Source organism: Stegodyphus dumicola, chromosome 11 (assembly GCF_044657685.1).
Source record: "Stegodyphus dumicola isolate Sdum_Otavi_A_Nest chromosome 11, ASM4465768v1".
NCBI lineage: Eukaryota > Metazoa > Arthropoda > Arachnida > Araneae > Eresidae > Stegodyphus > Stegodyphus dumicola.
The window spans coordinates 66,218,596-66,236,387 of record NC_140778.1 but is presented as its reverse complement, the minus strand read 5'-3'; the positions used below and the strand labels follow the sequence as shown (position 1 = coordinate 66,236,387).

Below are 17,792 nucleotides of genomic sequence, written 5' to 3'. Positions count from 1 at the left end.
TTATGATCTGGGATTTTTGCGAAGTGCAATGCCCTCAGTAATAACAAAAACCGATTCCTGCTCATATTTTCTGAAAAATACACGTAAACCAAACAGTGAATCTTTTTTCCAGTAATCTTCTTGTATACGGCTGATTTGTATAGTTCCCATATGTATGATCAATCCCACAAATACCAAGAGTTTCTCTTTTGTGATGCTCTTCCAAGCATTGATGTGAGGATATTTCTTTTTTTCCTTGCGAAAAAGTACTTTATGAGCATAATCATTAGTTTCACCAACTATTTCTTCCAAGATACCATCAGTGAAAAAATGATGAAAGAAATCTATAGGATTGTTACCTGAAACAGGTTGGAGCAAACACTCGGATTTTATGAAAGGAAATGTTTTCATTGATGTTGAATAGTTTTTCCAAATAACATTTTCCGCCATAGTTGAATCATCCTTCTGACATGCAGCCTCTTGCACGATTCGTTCTTTATCATCATCAAAATCCAAAATATCATGGGTACCAGTCGGAGGAACGAATTCTTCGTCACTGTCACAACTAAAATCGCTCGGGTACTCAGCCGATAGCTCAGCCAACAAATTTGCTATTTCATTATCCGTAACAGCCTTTTTATATTGAACTTTTCTTTTTTACGGGCACGAAGGCTCTACACTATCATCTCTATAACTCACACTAAAAGATTATTTTTTCAATAAAAAATAAAACAATAATTTCAAAACCACGATTATTTATACGTAGTTTCTAATTTTCACTCCATGCCAATACCAGAAGAAATGCCCTGTATGCAATGCCAAATGAACTGGAGAATGAATAACAAGTACAGTCAAAAGTCATTAATTCGGACACCCATAATCCGGACCTCTAAGCTAAAAACTTTCTGCGCATGCGCCGCTTTGACGCATGCGCATAAGCGTGTGCGTAAGACATTTACAACTTCACATTTGCGTGTGCACAAGCGCAGAATACGTTTTCACTGCGCGTTTAATGTATAACGGATGGAATAAGCTAAAATTATCTGTCTATTTCAGTTAATGTTGATGATTGCGTTGTTCCTTAATCTTCGAATTGGATCCGGCTTATTATTTTTTGCAGACTGTAAGAGCAATTTTATAAAAGTAAGCTTGAACTTTCGATTATGTCAAATAGAATTTCCGATGCTGGAGCTCCCAAAGGATCTACGAAAACGAAAGTATGTTTCGATGTCCATCAAACAAAAAGTGGAATTGCTCCAAAAAATGGATAAAGGCATATCCTTTGTTTATCTAACCGTTCCGAAATCTGTTTATCAATTTCACGCTGCTCTGCGCGGGGGGGGGGGGGAGGGGAAACGTCGCGGCGCGTAATGAACTGGAAGTTGATCTGTCAGCACTATTGTTATCTTCAGGGCAGATGTTTTTATTTTATTCGGCTTATAATTCCTTATTAAATGTAGTATTTCATCTCGATGTATTCCGTCTTTGATATGATTTAAATCAAATTCCTGGTCATTATAAATATCACGAATACAAATCAAATAGTTTTCTGGTTGCAATTTTCTAATTTCGGCTATGCATAATGTATGCTTTACGCATGCGCGCGTTGAAAGAAATGTTTAATAAAGTAAACAAATAAATATTAAGCTTTTTTTTGTAAATTTTGATACCCTTTAGATCATAATTGCTCATTATTTTATAAATTATGGTTTTATATTTTTAATTTTATAATTTCTGCATGCCATCTTACCAAATTTAAACTGATGATCTATAATCCGGAAAAATCGATAATCCAGAATCACCGAAGTCCCGACGAGTCCGGATTAAAGACTCGTCGACCACGCCAGCGCGTGACTGGCTGCTGAGACATCCGCATGCTGGCGCGTGATTGGCTCCTTGCTGTTAACAAAATGTCACCCACTGCCACGTAATTGGCAGTCAATGTGTTAAGAAGGTATGCTTGACTTATGTATGCTTAATGCTGGGGAGGTTTGGTCATCGTGAAATGAGGTTGTTTCAAGAGAGCGTAGATGAGCATTTTTGAACCTCCTCGCGACTTGAAGCGTGAAGGTGCTTTGTCCCCTCGCTCCGGATTGTTCGAGTGTATAAATTATTTGTCATCATCTTCTAAAGTTGATGCTCTGATTTTTAGTGAGATTTTAATCTTTGCTATGCTTTCTCAGAGTGCACGGTGCAGTAACAGTAGGCCACCGCTGCAATAACTCCGATTTTGGCTCGTACTTTGCAACTCAGCGATACATCATGGATCGCATGATCAACTTTATTAGTGCTGAAATTATTAACATTCAGTGCATAGAGGCAGCTGACGGATCTCTCAATGAAAAAGATACCTGGGATCTACAATTCTTTTTGAAGTTCAAACTTTTCATCGAAAATGAGATCACCCTACAGCGTACTGCAGCTCTTCCGAAGCCTAAGCTACCAGCCGCTAAGACTACTGACGAAATTCAGCAGAATCAAGGATTATATAAACCTAATGCCCGCCAAGCAAGCAGTTCTGCCCGCTCTGATGAGAAGAAAACACGAAAATTCAAAGCTCTAGATGAAGACAGCGGGGACTCAGACTCTAGTCCCAGAGGAGATATCACTGTTCGTCCGAAAAAGCCCATTCGAAAGACAAATCTCACGGACGACGCCGATTCGTCGGAAGTAACGACACCAGTTATGACTGCAAGTTACGACCATGAGAATATGGATACTACCCCCATAACTGCACAGCCATCACCAACGGCCAATCAGAATTCAGGAGAAAGGAAACCACCACCTATTATGGTAAAAGATGAGAAAAATAATTTTTCTAAGATTAGAGGACTACTCCTAAGCCACAATCTCACTTGTGAAAGAGATTACTATGGTCAGCTAATCCAAGGTGGATACAAAATTCAAGCAAACCAGCCCACAATTTACAAACAAATTGTGAAAGTTCTCAAAGATGAACATATTTTTTTCCACTGCTATGAACTGCCAGAGAGCAAATATATTAAAGTTGTAATCCACAGCTTACCTACATACTACAAACCTGAGGAGATCGAGAATGAACTTAAAGGCCAAAGGATACGGCGTGGAACGAGTTAACCAACTCAAAAGACGCAAAGACGGAAATATCCAGCTTCTTCCCCTATTCCTCATTACTCTCAAACGTAACGAGAAAAATAAAGATATACATCAGGAGCGTTTCCTCCTTGGAATGAAGATTACCATCGAAAGCTACAAAGGTAGAGAGGGACCTTTGCAGTGTTATCGCTGACAAGGATTCCATCATGCCCAAACAAATTGTTACCATGAACCTAAATGTGTAAAGTGCAGCGGTGACCATAACTCATTCGAATGCACAAAGGATAAATCCACTCCACCGACTTGCGTCAACTGTTCTAAAGAAGGACACACGGCAAACAACCGTGGGTGTGAGAAGTTTCCTAAACCAAGGACTACTCAACCTTTTAAAACTTTAGCAGACAGATTTGTGACCAACAAGTCGTTCGCCCAAGCCTTAAACTCCGGACTTGCACCAGAATCGATCAACGAGGCGAAACAAGTTCTCAACGAACTTAAAATGTTTGTGGCTCTTATAAAAGACTCTGGGCTGCCTCTATTATGTAAACAACTTGTAAATCAAAATTCTTCCAAATCTCATGACAGTGTTAAAGAGTAACCTGTTAATGGATAGATTTCTTCCAACACTTACTCCAATTTCTTGCACAGTGTGGAATGCCAAAGGCCTACACAACCGTATGCATGAACTCTGTAATTTTCTTCAATTTCATGACATCGATATAGGAATAATCACTGAGACACATGCCCAGGCATGCCAGCGTCTCGCTATTCCTAATTATCAGCTATACAGATGCGATCGAACTACCCCCCGCGGCGGTGGAGGGCCAATATATGTTAAACGATCCTACCAGTCTTGTTTCATCAAAGAATTTAAAGACAACAGCAGTGAAGCGCTCACAGTGTCAGTCACCCTCCCTTCTTATGGCAATATACATTTCTGCGAATATTATAATACCCCCAACAGCAGATTGAGTGATACGATTTTCAATAATCTTCTTCCCAGTGATACTCCAGCTAGTCTGGCGGAGGACTTAAACATGAAACATTCTGCCTAGAATTGTCATCGCAGCAATGCGAACGGTAAAATTCTACATGACTACATCCTCAGTCATCCAGTGGTTATCCACGCACCTAATGAATATACATACCGACCTGACACAATCGAGAAATCGGACATTTTGGATATTTTTCTATCTACAATGACTATGCCGATGCTTCTCACGGTAACGCATGAGATGACATCTAATCACCTTCCTGTTATAGCAACGTTAGGCGTTTCAAAAATGAACTGTGTAAATACTAGGACTGTAACTGATTGGCGTTTATTTGAAAATTTGCTGCAAAATAGAATTGTGCATTTTAGTGATTTAAGTACTGTGACCGGAATTGACTCTGCCATTAATTCGCTCACCTCGCATATTAAAACAGCCTGTGAGGAAGCCAGCAATAAAATTCCCATTAGCGACAATTTACATCGCTTGCCTAAAAACATCAGAGACATGATGAGACAGCGTAACAGGCTTAGGAAGTCATATCACGTGACTTGGGATCCGTCTAATACAACAGGATTAATAAAAGAATTAGCAAGGCCATCAAACTTTATAATGAAGAATTATGGACAGAAAAAATGCTCGATTTAAATGTAAAAGATGGTTCCTTCTGGACTTAATTAAAAATTTGAAGAAAACCTTCTCCAAAAACTATCCTCTTCATTATAATAACTCTGTAGCCACATCTAATCAGGAAAAAGCCGATATGTTTGCATCCCATCTCCAAACTCAATTTATGCCCAATGACTGGCCAGTGAATCCTGATTTTGAAAAGGATACACTAATTAAAGTTCGAGACTGGCTCAATGCACCAACAGCCAAAAATATTTGTAAATTAACTACTCCTGCTGAAGTTTCTGATATTATAAGAAAATTAGATCCAAAGAAAGCACCAGGAATTGACTGTATCACTAACATTACCTTAAAACATCTCCCGAATAACATCATCACCAAAGTTACTAGTATTTTCAATGCTTGCATTTCAAACTCTTACTACCCCAACCCCTGGAAAGTTGCAAAGATCATCATGATACCCAAACCGGGGAAAAATCAACTTCAACCTCCTGAGCCTAAGCAAAGTCTTTGAAAGAATTCTACTGGAAAAAATGAAGTCATCTCACCTTACTGCCCCCTGAACAATTTGGGTTCAGAGCTCACCTTTCAACTTCCAAACAACTAGTAAGATTGACTGAGTTTATAGGCTCAGCTCATCACTGTAACCAAAATATTGCTATCCTCATGCTGGATGTGGCGAAAGCTTTCGACCGCATCTGGCACGAGGGTCTCATAGCGAAACTTATTGATTTCAACTTTGAACATGAGCTCCTGCTAATTATTTTCTATTTTATCACCAGCAGAAAATTCATAGTTTCTGTTCACGGTGCCTTCTCTTCAGAACGTCCAATTCAGAGTGGAATTCCTCAAGGGAGTGTTTTAGGTCCAATTGTCTATCTCTTCTATGCTGCAGACTTCCCTTCTGTACTTTATAACAATAACTGAATTTTAGCTAGCAAACGACATTGCTTTGGCGGTGAAATCTGCAAATGTTAATCATGCAGTTAAAAAACTGGTAAAATCCTAGTATACAGTGCAGCCTTGGCGCGACTTTGAAAATTATCGCCAACACCAAAAATGATCCAAAGAAAGTCTGTATATATATATATACTATACACTATATGCTATGTGTGTATATACATAGTATATATACTATATACCTAGTATATACTATGTTTAACTATATATTTTCTTTGAATGACCCGTTAACTACTCATCGTATATGTCCCGTTTTTACTGATCATAAAGTCGCTAAAAGTAGCCAAATCCCGTGTGCACCGGATACTAGGATTAAACCAAAAAACTCCAAGACCACATCCCTTTTATAGATGACTGGTGCAAAAAGTAGATATTGTTTTTCAACTATTTATTCTGCATTTCATTTTATATTTTTCTTGTATTCTCTATATGTTACTTTTTGATGAATACTTCAACACCAATCAGATGTCATCTCAGAGCTAACGTGACTTTATTCACACCCCTTTCTACATCTCAGATTCCTGCACTGGCCAGCTCAAGCAATTCCTTACCTGCAAGTAGCTTGATTTAGATGCTATTCTTAGTAGCATCTAAATCAAGACAGCCGGAACACAGCATGTAATTACTGCATGCTAATTGCGGCTTAAAGAGGAACTTGGAATGTATGCTTAATATCGTGTATTTTTTACTAAATTATGTTGTCAATGCTGATGAGTAAAAAAAAGCAACGTCACCATAAGGTTCTCTGCAATAGTTAGCACATGAAAAGTTATCTTGGCTTTAATGATATAACAAAATTTAACGCCAATTTTCAATTTTGTCCAATATGTCTTTTAGATTTAATTTACAAAAATATCAGGTAAAATGCATTAAATGTGAGTAAAAGTAAACTAATATGTATGAATTTTAAAAATTATTGGTTCAACATTATTTTATTTATGCTTCATGTATTAAATATAAACAAAAAATTCATTATCAAGGTACAGTCAAAAGTCGTTAATCCGGACTCGTCGATTCCGGATTATCGATTTTTCCGAATTATAGATCATCAGGTTAAATCTGGTAAGATGGCATACAGAAATTATAAAATTAAAAATATGAAACCGTAATTTATGAAATAAAGAACAATTATGATCTAAAGGGTATTAAAATTTACAAAAAAAAAAAGGTTAATATTTATTTGTTTACTTTATTAAACATTCTTTCAATGCAAGTTGCTTCGTTTTTTATGTGATAATACTTTCTCTTTAATTCTATAAACAGATATAATTTCTTGTTCAGTTACAAAGTTCCGCTGTTGAAGTCCTATAATTGCTGTGTCGAGAATACCAACTAATTTGTCAATCGAAATTTTTTCGTTTTCAATAACCTCTGTGTCACTTTCTTCGCTATTGAAAGCGAATTATAATGACGAAGAATTTTGTTTAAATCATATCAAATACGGAGTACATGGAGATGAAATACTACATTTAGCAAGGAATTATAAACCAAATAAAATGAAAACATCTGCCCTGAAGATAAGGATAGTGCTGACAGATCAACTTCCAGTTCACTGCGGCGCCGTGACGTTCCCCCATCCCCCCCACACACAGAGCAGCGTGAAATTGATAAACAGATTTCGGAATGGTTAGGTAAACAAAGGATATGCCTTTATTTATTTTTTGCAGCAATTCCACTTTTGTTTAATGGACTTCTAAACATACTTTTGCTTTGTAGATCCTTTACATATTACTAAATATATATCAGAAATTCTATTTGACATAATCGAAAGTTCAAGCTTACTTTTATAAAATTGCTCTAACAGTCTACAAAAAATAAGCCAGATCCAAATCGAAGATTAAGGAACAACACGATCTGCAACATTAACTGAATTAGATAATTTTAGCTTAGCTTATACCATCCATTATACATTAAACGCACATTCGTAAACGTATTTTGCGCATGCGCACACACATATTCGCAGCCGTATAGGTCTTACGCGCATGCGTCAATGAGAGGCAGTTTTGCAACTTTGAGGTCCGGGTTATAGATCCTTCTGGATTATGGATATCCGAATTAACGACTTTTGACTGTATTTGCAAAACTTATCCCTGAATCCATATTTCATATATATGTTAATTAGCATTTGTTTTCGGTCTCGATAACTTTTTCAAATAAAATGAAGGGACAATACATCTGCTGAAATCTTTATATTAAGATAACATTAGACTTAAATATATATCTTGATGATTTTAATGTTTTTCCACCTATGTAAGTATTTAGAGTGTAATTTATTAGAAAGCATTTACATTAAGCCTTAGAAAGGATTAAAAAAATGAAGATTTGTTAAATAAAATAAAAAACATAGAACAGTTTTGAGTAAATAGGTAACACATATAGATTTCTTACCTGCATTAAAATTTATTTTTTCAATGACTCATTCTTCCGAATGTCTTTTTACATACTTTATATACATGGGGTTGCTCTACTTGGCATGTCACAAATTTCACTGAAAATATTTTAGATCTCATTTTTCACAATATGAGAAAATTGTATTATATTTCCAATATAGCATCAGGCAACCCTTTTGTGAATGTTATGCACTGCAGCATGGATATGCTACTGTAGCTAGGTAATCATGGTCTTCAGGATATACATAAAAGTACCTAATACACTATTTCATCACCTGCCCAATCCATCCCACTTAAATCAATAAACAGAAAGCTGTGATAGGTATCTGCATTAAACTCAAAAAGCAAATTTAACTCAAAGTATGCATAAGTTACAGTACACATATGGGTGAGGCATTCAGCCTTGCTTCACGATTTCATTATTAGAAGCATTTTAAAGTGGTAACAAGCATATAATCACCATAATGCACTTTACTAGGTGAAAAATATAAAGAAAGAACATCTATGAGTTCAAAAATCTACTGAAATCTATATTCACACAGCTGTAATAAAGCCAAAAATCAAAAAGCTCTAGTTTTACTTGGAATAGTAAATGGGGCTTCAAATGAGTAGTTCCTTAAAATGACTTTGGATTTATTTTGCACATACGAAGTTTTTCCTCTTGTGAAAACAAATAGGTGGTTTATTGCTTATACGAAATTATAAGTTCTATACCTCACACAGGGTCAGTTGTCAGCTTTGTACCAACCAGTATAGCACATCGCAAAACCTAAATTCTGACACTAACCACCACTGAAATCTTAATGAATGTTACCGATCCTAAAATCTGCATTTGGAGCCTGCCTGGCAAGAATGAACCAAATTTGATTTCACATGATGAGGCTTCATTTCTGCATGGACAATTCCTTCCTGCGCTAGTAATTAAAGACTGCTACTAATTTAATATGTCAAAACACACAAAACCTCTTCAATGTAGAAAAATTGGTTTCTATAAATCTATCCATATGAGTCATGAGATTTCTCTCCTCTACGGTTATATATATTCAAATCACCTTTTAGAATAAATAACTTTTTTACATAAATGGTTTCTCTGAAATACGAGTATGAATATGCTTATTTAAATTATTCCTGCTTATAAATCACTTGTTAGATGTAACTTCTGCCCTGCACATAAGCATAAAGTACTGCAAAGTATCTTTTTGACTAAATAACTTCTTACATACTTCACACCTATGAAGTTTCTCTTAAATCTGTGATAGCTTATCCCGTAATTTCTATTTGCAAAAAAACATAGCAAAATTTGCCCATCCTACAATAAAGGCAGGCATTAATTTTTTGTCTAGAAAAAAGCATATCAGACTGTTTCAATGTTTAGACATTAGTAATATATTTTGCGCAGCGTTTAGACTTTAAACTGCAATTTTGGTTCCAACAGATGGGATTGATTGTCCACAAATTTCTAATATTTGCATAAAATTTCCAAATTGCTATGTAGATTTAAACCATGCAATAAATATGCTTAACACTACATGAATTTTTAGATACTTGACACACCTAAAGTTTCTCTCCTGTCTGAATAATCATATGCCTGTTTAACTTATTCTTACGAATTAATATTTCACACACATAAGGTTTCTCTCCTGTGTGAAGCAGCATATGGTTGTTTAAATTACACTTTCAACTAAATGACTTGTTACACACACACATAAGGTTTCTCTTATGTATGAATAAGCATATGCCTATTTAAATTTTGCTTAACATTAAATGATTTCCTACATATTTCACATGCACAAAGTCTCTCCTCTGTGTGAATAAGCATATACTTGTTTAAACATCACTTTTGATTAAATGACTTCTTACATACTACAAATATATAAGGTTTCTCTCCTGTGTGAATAAGCATACACCTGTTTAAATGTTGCTTAACATTAAATGATTTCTTACATACTTCAGACACATAAGGTGTTTCTCCTGTGTGAATAGGCCTATGGTTGTTTAAATTATACTTTTGACTAAATGACTTGTTACACACTTCACAAACATAAGGTTTCTCTCCTGTGTGAATAAGCATATGGTTATGGTTGTTTAAACTATGCTTTGTTACATACTTCACATGCACAAGATTTCTCTCCTGTGTGAATACGCATATGGTTGTTTAAACTACACTTTCGACTAAATGGCTTCTTACATGCTTCCAAAAAATAGTTTCTCTTCTGTGTGAAAAAGCATATGCCTGTTTAAAGTTTTTTTTTTAATACTAAATGATTTCTTACATACTTCATAAATTTTTCTCGCCTGTGTGAATGAGCATATGTTTATTTAAATGAGACTTTTGACTAAATGACTTCTTACACACTTCACACTCATAAGGTTTCTCTCCTGTGTGAATAAGCATATGCCTGTTTAAATGTTGCTTAACATTAAATGATTTCTCACATTCTTTACAAACATAAGGTTTCTCTCCTGTGTGAGTGCGCATATGGTCGTTTAAATGACACTTTAGACTAAATGACTTCTTACATACTTCACAAACATAAGATTTCTCTCCTGTGTGAATGAGCATATGGTTGTTTAAAGTAGACTTTTGATTAAATGACTTGTTACACACTTCACACGCATAAGATCTCTCCCCTGTGTGAATAAGCATATGCTTGATTAAACTATGCTTAAGTCTAAATGGCTTCTTACATACTTCACACACAAAAGGTTTCTCTCCTGTGTGAATGAGTATATGGTTGTTTAAACGACACGCTTTACTAAATGACTTCTTACACATTTCACACACATAATGCTGCTCTCCTGCGTGAATAAGCATACGTTTGTTTAAACTACACTGTTCAGTAAGCATTTTCTTACATACGTCACACAAGGCTTCTCTTTTGTATGGAAAATTGTACGCTTGTTTACAACGGAGTCTCACCTGAATAACGGATTGAATACCTCGTGAGTTTTTTTTCCTGTATGTATGCCGCGCTATGTATTTCGAGATGATGCGCTATGTTCGACACCTTCAAGAAGTAATCGTTTTCCTAATAAACTTAAAATAAAACAGTTTTACATCTAATATTCCAAAGCGTCATATTTACTTTAAAAATTCTTACAGCTACAACAAGATACGACCAAGATCAGACGATTGCCACTATTATAGTCAAGGTTCTTTAATATACTAAGGTTAGGCCAGGAACGGAAAAAGCGTGCCATTGGTTGCTGGTAGTGACGTCACCCGGGAGACAAGACGCATCGGCCGACGCGTCTGCTACATGATTTTGGTAATGGAAAAAATGTAAACTAAAGCAAAATGATCATTTTATATGTGGTAGATACACCGGAAATACCGGGTATATACTTTCCGATTAAGTATTTTGTTAAAGAAAATGTTTATTTTATGCACAGAATTCGTACGAATGCTGAAAATAATTGTAAACATTAAATTCTTTTCGTAAAGGAAAGCATTAGAAAATGAAAAACGTTATTTAAGTTAATTAAGGGAAATAAATATTGTAAAACAAGGTATTTTTCAATATATTTTCGTAGTATTGTTTGCACTAAATAAATCTTGTTGAACAGAACGCATGATGGCATAACTGCTAAGACCATGGCAAAAACATAATCAAAAAGTATTATTCTATTTATTTTCATTGCTCATGCACTTTTTTTAATACAAATGAACTTTGACATTCCATGAGAAATATATGATCGTGATTTTCAGTTTAAATTACTAATCTCAAGCAAAAATATATATAAAGAGATTTGACTTAACAAATTCATATTTAAATACCATAAAATTCTACAAATGTCTTAATATCCGTCATTATACTTTTAAATAGTATACTTATCACATTCTTTTTAAAGTGAAAATGCACTTCATACTGATTCACTTCAGATTTTAGCAGAAGTGCGTATATTTTCAGTATAATCTAAAAGTACTCTTATAATCCCTTCACTCCCAAGATTTCTATATAACATTTATCCTGACGTGATTATTTGCTACAGTAAATAATCTTCGATATTGGCATCCTGTTCTTCCTTCCATACATTAAAAATGGAACAATTAAAATACATTTTCTTACACATATACGCACAATAATAATAATAATAAACTTGCCCTACATCTTAGTTTCGGCCCACCAGCGGTCAAGCGGTAAAGTCGTTGAACACTGGTAGTTCGGTTCGAATCCTGCGAACGGGCTGGCTGCATGGGTGTTTTCGTGGTTTTCCTCATGTGTAACGTGTATACGAGCCAGTTTCCCTGAGAAAGTCCTCCACGAAGGATCCATAACGCAGATAGCCCTAGTGTGCTTTGCCATAATTAAATACACCACCACATCTTAATTTCAATTCAGCCTGTACATAAATTAAATATTTTTAATTACTAATGTATTTTTATCAGGTTGTTTCTTAAAATACTTTTGTTATACTCGAAATATGCGTTCAATATTGAAGTATTTTTCTTTCTCTTATAATTAAAAACAAGTTATATGGAATCAAAATTAAAACATATGCAGCAGTTAAATAACACTGAACAGAATATCTTACTTACTCTTTCGCTATTTGTATTGTAGCATTATACACAGATTTCTTTTCCTTCAGGTTCAAGCATGTGTAAGTTATATCAATTAAATTACATCACACATACCTGTATGCATCAGTTAAACAACACTGAAGGAAATATGTCACTCACTCATTCGATGTTTGCATCATAGTGTGGTCGAGAAATTGTTCTTTCCTCACGGTGAGGCATGTATCAGTTTACTTAGTTCGCAAAGCTTAACCCAGACGCTGCTTCAATACATAGAATTACGTTTGGGATGTAGAGAAAGTAACCAAAAGATGTGAATGAAGTTGGATACGCGAATTTATTAACTAATCATTCAGGTACTCAGTATTGGTAAACATGACACTGAGTTTAAATATCTCACTACGTTGTAAGTCTCATACACAAAATGAAGATTATGGTAAAAATGATTTAAAATGAGAAATTTTTCAATTTAAATGTAAAATAGGAGTAAAATGAAAAATAAATGTAAAATTACATCACAGTTATGTATGAAAACTACATAACTTCATTAAAAAAATAGTTATTTTATCTGGTTGTAAAGAGTGTTTTCCGCTAAAAAACGTATTAACGTGTATAATTCTGAAACAACGCTATAGCACAATTTGCCACTTCCGCCTAGGTATAATAGCAAATTAACAACACAAATCAAATCAAACTGTTAATGCAACGAAAGTAAACAAACGCCAAGAACTAACGCTGTCACCCACATGACGTCATGCGTATGTGGCTTAACTTTCTCCCTGCACTGCGCATCGCTCTTGGGCCCCCCCCTGTATTATAGTGTGAAATAGAGCTGGAGCAAATCGCATGTATTCGTTACCGAGTAACGGGTACATCGGTTGACTCGAAGTACCGATTCGGTACTCACAAATTCATTCCGTTACTCGCATCTGTCGTATGATGCGGTTTATTCGAGTACGAATGATGCGGTTGCTATTCGAATACGTATGATGCGGTTTCTATGCGAATACGAATGATGCGGTTGCTGTTGGAATACGAATGATACATTTGCTAACAATACCCGTGTGCCACATTTTTCATTGATAATTTCGAATTTTTTTGGTTAACTCATCGGCCAAACTCTTGTTTACATTATGTGTTTTAGTTGAAATATTGTTTAGTTGTTGATATTTAAGAAAATGAACAATTTTGATAGCGTGAAGCGTTATTTTGTATTTACTTTTCACATTTAGATTTATAGTTCATATTATGTTTGTAATTTGAAAATTTAGATTATTATTGATTTTTTTCTTGAGCGTGCCATAGGGAGATTTTATAGATTTGAAATATTTATATACTGCACTTAGGTATTGTTTAAATAAGAATATGTAGGTTAATATAAGTTCTTTACTTCCTTGTACGAAATAAAAAGGAAGTAAGTATTGTAATCGAGAAAAATTTTTGGGTATCATATTTCAACGGAAATATCCATTTTTGACGATTACAGAATCCATGTGAATTATTTTTTTGGATGACGTCTGTACGTACAAACACATTTTTTTTTTTTTTCCCCAGAAATGGATTGTTAAATGTAATCCCATTTACTATAAGCTGATACTTATGACTAATGATTATGACTCTAAGTTGATACTTGAAAGGGATTTTTTCGTGATGTGTAAGTACGTATATATGCATTTCGCATAACTCAAAAAAAATTAGTTCTAGAACGTTGAAATTTTGTATATGGGCCCGTTATAACATCTAGATGTGCACCTCCCTTTTTATTGCAATCGGTAATACTACAAAACGTAAATATGTATATTTTAAAGAAATTATAATTAAATGTAGAGTACATATATATATATATATAATGTTGTATGAAATCCTTATAATTAAATGTAAAGTACACACACATATATATAAATATAAAATAAAAGCCAAGTAAGGCGAAAATAAAAGCCTTGGTTTTTATGTTATTTATTTATCACTAAGTAAGTTACTTGACTTTTATTATTTTACCAGAGTATAGATAGAAATTTGGTTATGTAGCCTATTCTTCTAAAACGACGTTTCGTCGCTGCCTTCTCCCACCAATTCCCTTTTTTTCCGTTTCGGATTATTTGGTAACGGCAATGCACACTAGGGCTATTGCCTAAGGGAAGGGATGCCTTCGTGGAGGACTTTTTAAAGGAAATTGGCTCATAGTTACACGTGGGGAAAGCCACGAAAACGCCCGTGCAGCCAGCCGTTAGCCGGGCATTGAACACCGGAACGAACTATTAGTCTTCAGCGACTTTACCGCTCGAGCGCTGGTGGGCTCTTCGCTGTTTGCAAAATAGGTGTTCACTTTACGATAAAGCAAGCACCTGTTTTCTTCAATTAAAACAGGTTAGACGATATGACTCTTACTACTCCATTCTCACTTAGCTTTGATTTCTAATATTGGTTCAATATTTTCTGTAGACATTCTGATTAGAATAATGGATTTAAAACATGTGCAAAAGGTGTGTATCTGAATATAATTAGGTTTTTATAACATAGGGCCCATTTTATTAATTTATAAAACAATATTATCGCTGTTTAGAACCACATTATCGCTGTTTTGAAAGAAAGCAAAAATGTGACAAATGTATAATGAACATTAATATACATGCTTTACTAGAAATTCACCCTTTCGTCATTAGCGGTTCTGATGAAAGGAATGGGGAGAAGCAGCAAACGAAATAACGAATAACGGACAAATAACGAAATCTAATCTTTAATGCTGTCTCCCAGTTTCTTTAGCCCACCAGCGGTCGAGCGGTAACCTCGTTGAACACTGGTAGTTCGGTCTGAGGTTCGAATCCCGCGAACGGGCTGGCTGTATGGGTGCTTTCGTGGTTTTCCCCATGTGTAAAGTGTATACCAGCCATTTCCCTTAGAAAGTCCTCCACGAAGGCATCCCCCCTTTAGGCAGATAGCCTTAGTGTGCTTTGCCATAATTAAATACACCAACACCAACCCAGTTTCTTTATTTGTATTTGGGAAAGTTTTATTGTCATTATGAAAAGGGAAATTTGATATGGATACCGCATAACATTTTAAATTATGCTTATTTTTGCTGCACTTCAGTTAAACTTATTTCCTCGGATTATTCTAACTTAATTAAGCGATACCCGAAGGCAAGTTACAAATGGCATCAAACACTGCAAATTTTGAAATTAAATTTCCCGGTCAATCTCCGTCTACGGGACTCAAACTTCTTGTATTTTTAATTTTTCATAACGAGTATAAAACTTTGCCAGCTATAAATATAGGAACCAGAAGGCAACTTTAAAAGTTAGATTTCATAATTTGTCCAAAATTAATTCTTTTTAAAATTTGAAATTGACAAAATATGAATATTTTCGTCATTTAAAATACTTCTGTATTTTTGTTGCACCGTATTTAAACTTGCTTCTTCGAGTTATTGACATTAAATTACATTAATTCCGTTATCTATTAGAAAATAATTATAGCAAATCATCTAATTACGACATCTCTAAGAGGTCACTTTCTAAGAAATCTGTATTTTTGAGAACATAAACAAACATTAGTAGTGAACATCACCTTTTTAAGACCACGACATGTAAAATCCTCTAAAAAGCATGAATGGTTGAATTTAAAGAGGACCCATTGCTTTTAATAAAGAATGTAACATTAATGTTAATTATACATGTTTTTGGTGTGTGTGTGCCAAAATAGTGATATCGTGGTTCTGTTGTTTTAGAAATGTGTGAAATTAAAAAAATGGATACTATATAACAAAAATGTTGTTATATTTAGATACACCTTCTGAACACGTCTGAAATTCATTCTTCTGCTCAGCATAATTCGACTGCATAAAATAATAAATAGTATTAGAAATCAAAAGCTAAGTCGGAGTAGAAACACTCATCTCTTCTAAACCATTTTAATTGAAGTAAACAGAAGTTCGTCTTATCGTAAAGTAAACACCTATTTTTCAAACAGCGGATAAAACGGGAAAGACGGAATTGGTGGGGGAAGGCAGCGAACGAAATGACCCTTTTTGGAGCTGGAATGAAATGAGGAAGGACGAAAAGGTACTAAGCCAATAAGACAAGCATGGTATTTTACTCTATAAATTAACTATTCATCATAAATTTAACAATTATTTTAATTTTTATTTGTCTTTACAATTTTGTTAAATTTTACTTATAAGTATTTTATATTTCAGTTGCTAATTATTATGTTACTTTAATTATTCATTATTTTAATGACTATTTTTTATTATTTTAATTAATAAGTTTTTACTAAGTAATTTTTATTATTTTAATTACTAATTAATGTTATTATTGTAATATTTATTTTATTTTTTCCTATTTTCCTGACGGCCTTCCGTAGGCGCTTCTGACTTTTGTGACACCAAAAAAAGAGGTGAATTATTTCCATCCAAAAATACGACGTAAAACTCCCTATCGCATAGGGCCGTGTACCGATAAAATAGGTTCAGGAAACGAATACCGATGGATTTTACCGAAAGTAACGAGTACTGGTTCACCGAGTAACGAATACATACGGGTACACAATTTCTCGTTACTTCTACAGCACTAGTGTGAAATATAGCGGGACACGTTATTAACCGAACCTCTTCGCCTCTTCTCGCTCCTCCCACTAAAGTTCACCCTCTCATTGGTTATAATGAATGTCAATCACGCATGACGTTCAGATGAAGAGTTTTGGCTTCGGGTTACTAGAAAAAGAACTTTATGTTTGTCATAGTAATGAAGAGCAACTCAAATGTCGCCAATTTGTCGTGATTTTGGAATCTTCGCGCATTTTCTTTGTTCTTTATTGAAATTTTTTGTTCGTTGTTGTTCGTATGTAGACAGAAATTTTCCATAAGCTAATCACTAATTTTAATGCTTTAACGTATTAAACGGTATTTTATAAGGAGAAGCATTTACAGTATACTCTGAAATATTTTTAATCACTTAATACTATAACAATAATCGTATCACTGAAATAATTTTTCAGTATTTCCTGAATTAAGTTTTTATCAGGATCATCAAAAGTCTTTCGATATGAAGCATGGTTTATTAATCTTTGAACAAATGTAGTTTCAAAATATTAGTGCTAATTTTATTTTCTAACATCTCACAGATTGTTCTTTTATAATTTTGAACTTACGTTATCTTTTCTCAAATAAAATTCGTAAATTGTGAATGATCAGAATAGCTATTACTCTACACCGATTTCAGCAGGTTTTTATAACACAAAACAAGTATA

The 17,792-nt window shown here is 34.5% G+C and overlaps 1 protein-coding gene and 1 long non-coding RNA gene across 8 annotated transcripts in view; both read right to left on the bottom strand.

Moving 5' to 3' along the window:
* Positions 1-12,760, bottom strand: part of LOC146994063 (uncharacterized) — a 35,901-nt gene extending 23,141 nt beyond the window's left edge. The window contains exon 1 of the long non-coding RNA XR_015043997.1: positions 12,137-12,760. This is a non-coding gene — a long non-coding RNA (uncharacterized LOC146994063). The remainder of the gene's footprint in view (positions 1-12,136) is intronic.
* Positions 1-17,792, bottom strand: part of LOC118189239 (uncharacterized) — a 110,860-nt gene that overhangs the window by 21,165 nt on the left and 71,903 nt on the right. Inside the window, exon 1 of one of the 7 annotated variants that reach the window (XR_015043995.1) lies at positions 8,025-10,926. The exons of 5 other annotated variants lie outside the window; for them this stretch is intronic. The gene's annotated coding sequence lies outside the window, so the exon portion shown is untranslated. Of the gene's footprint in view, positions 1-8,024; positions 10,927-11,112; positions 11,244-17,792 lie in introns of those variants that run through there. One more of the 7 variants, XM_035359825.2, reaches the window with a different exon arrangement.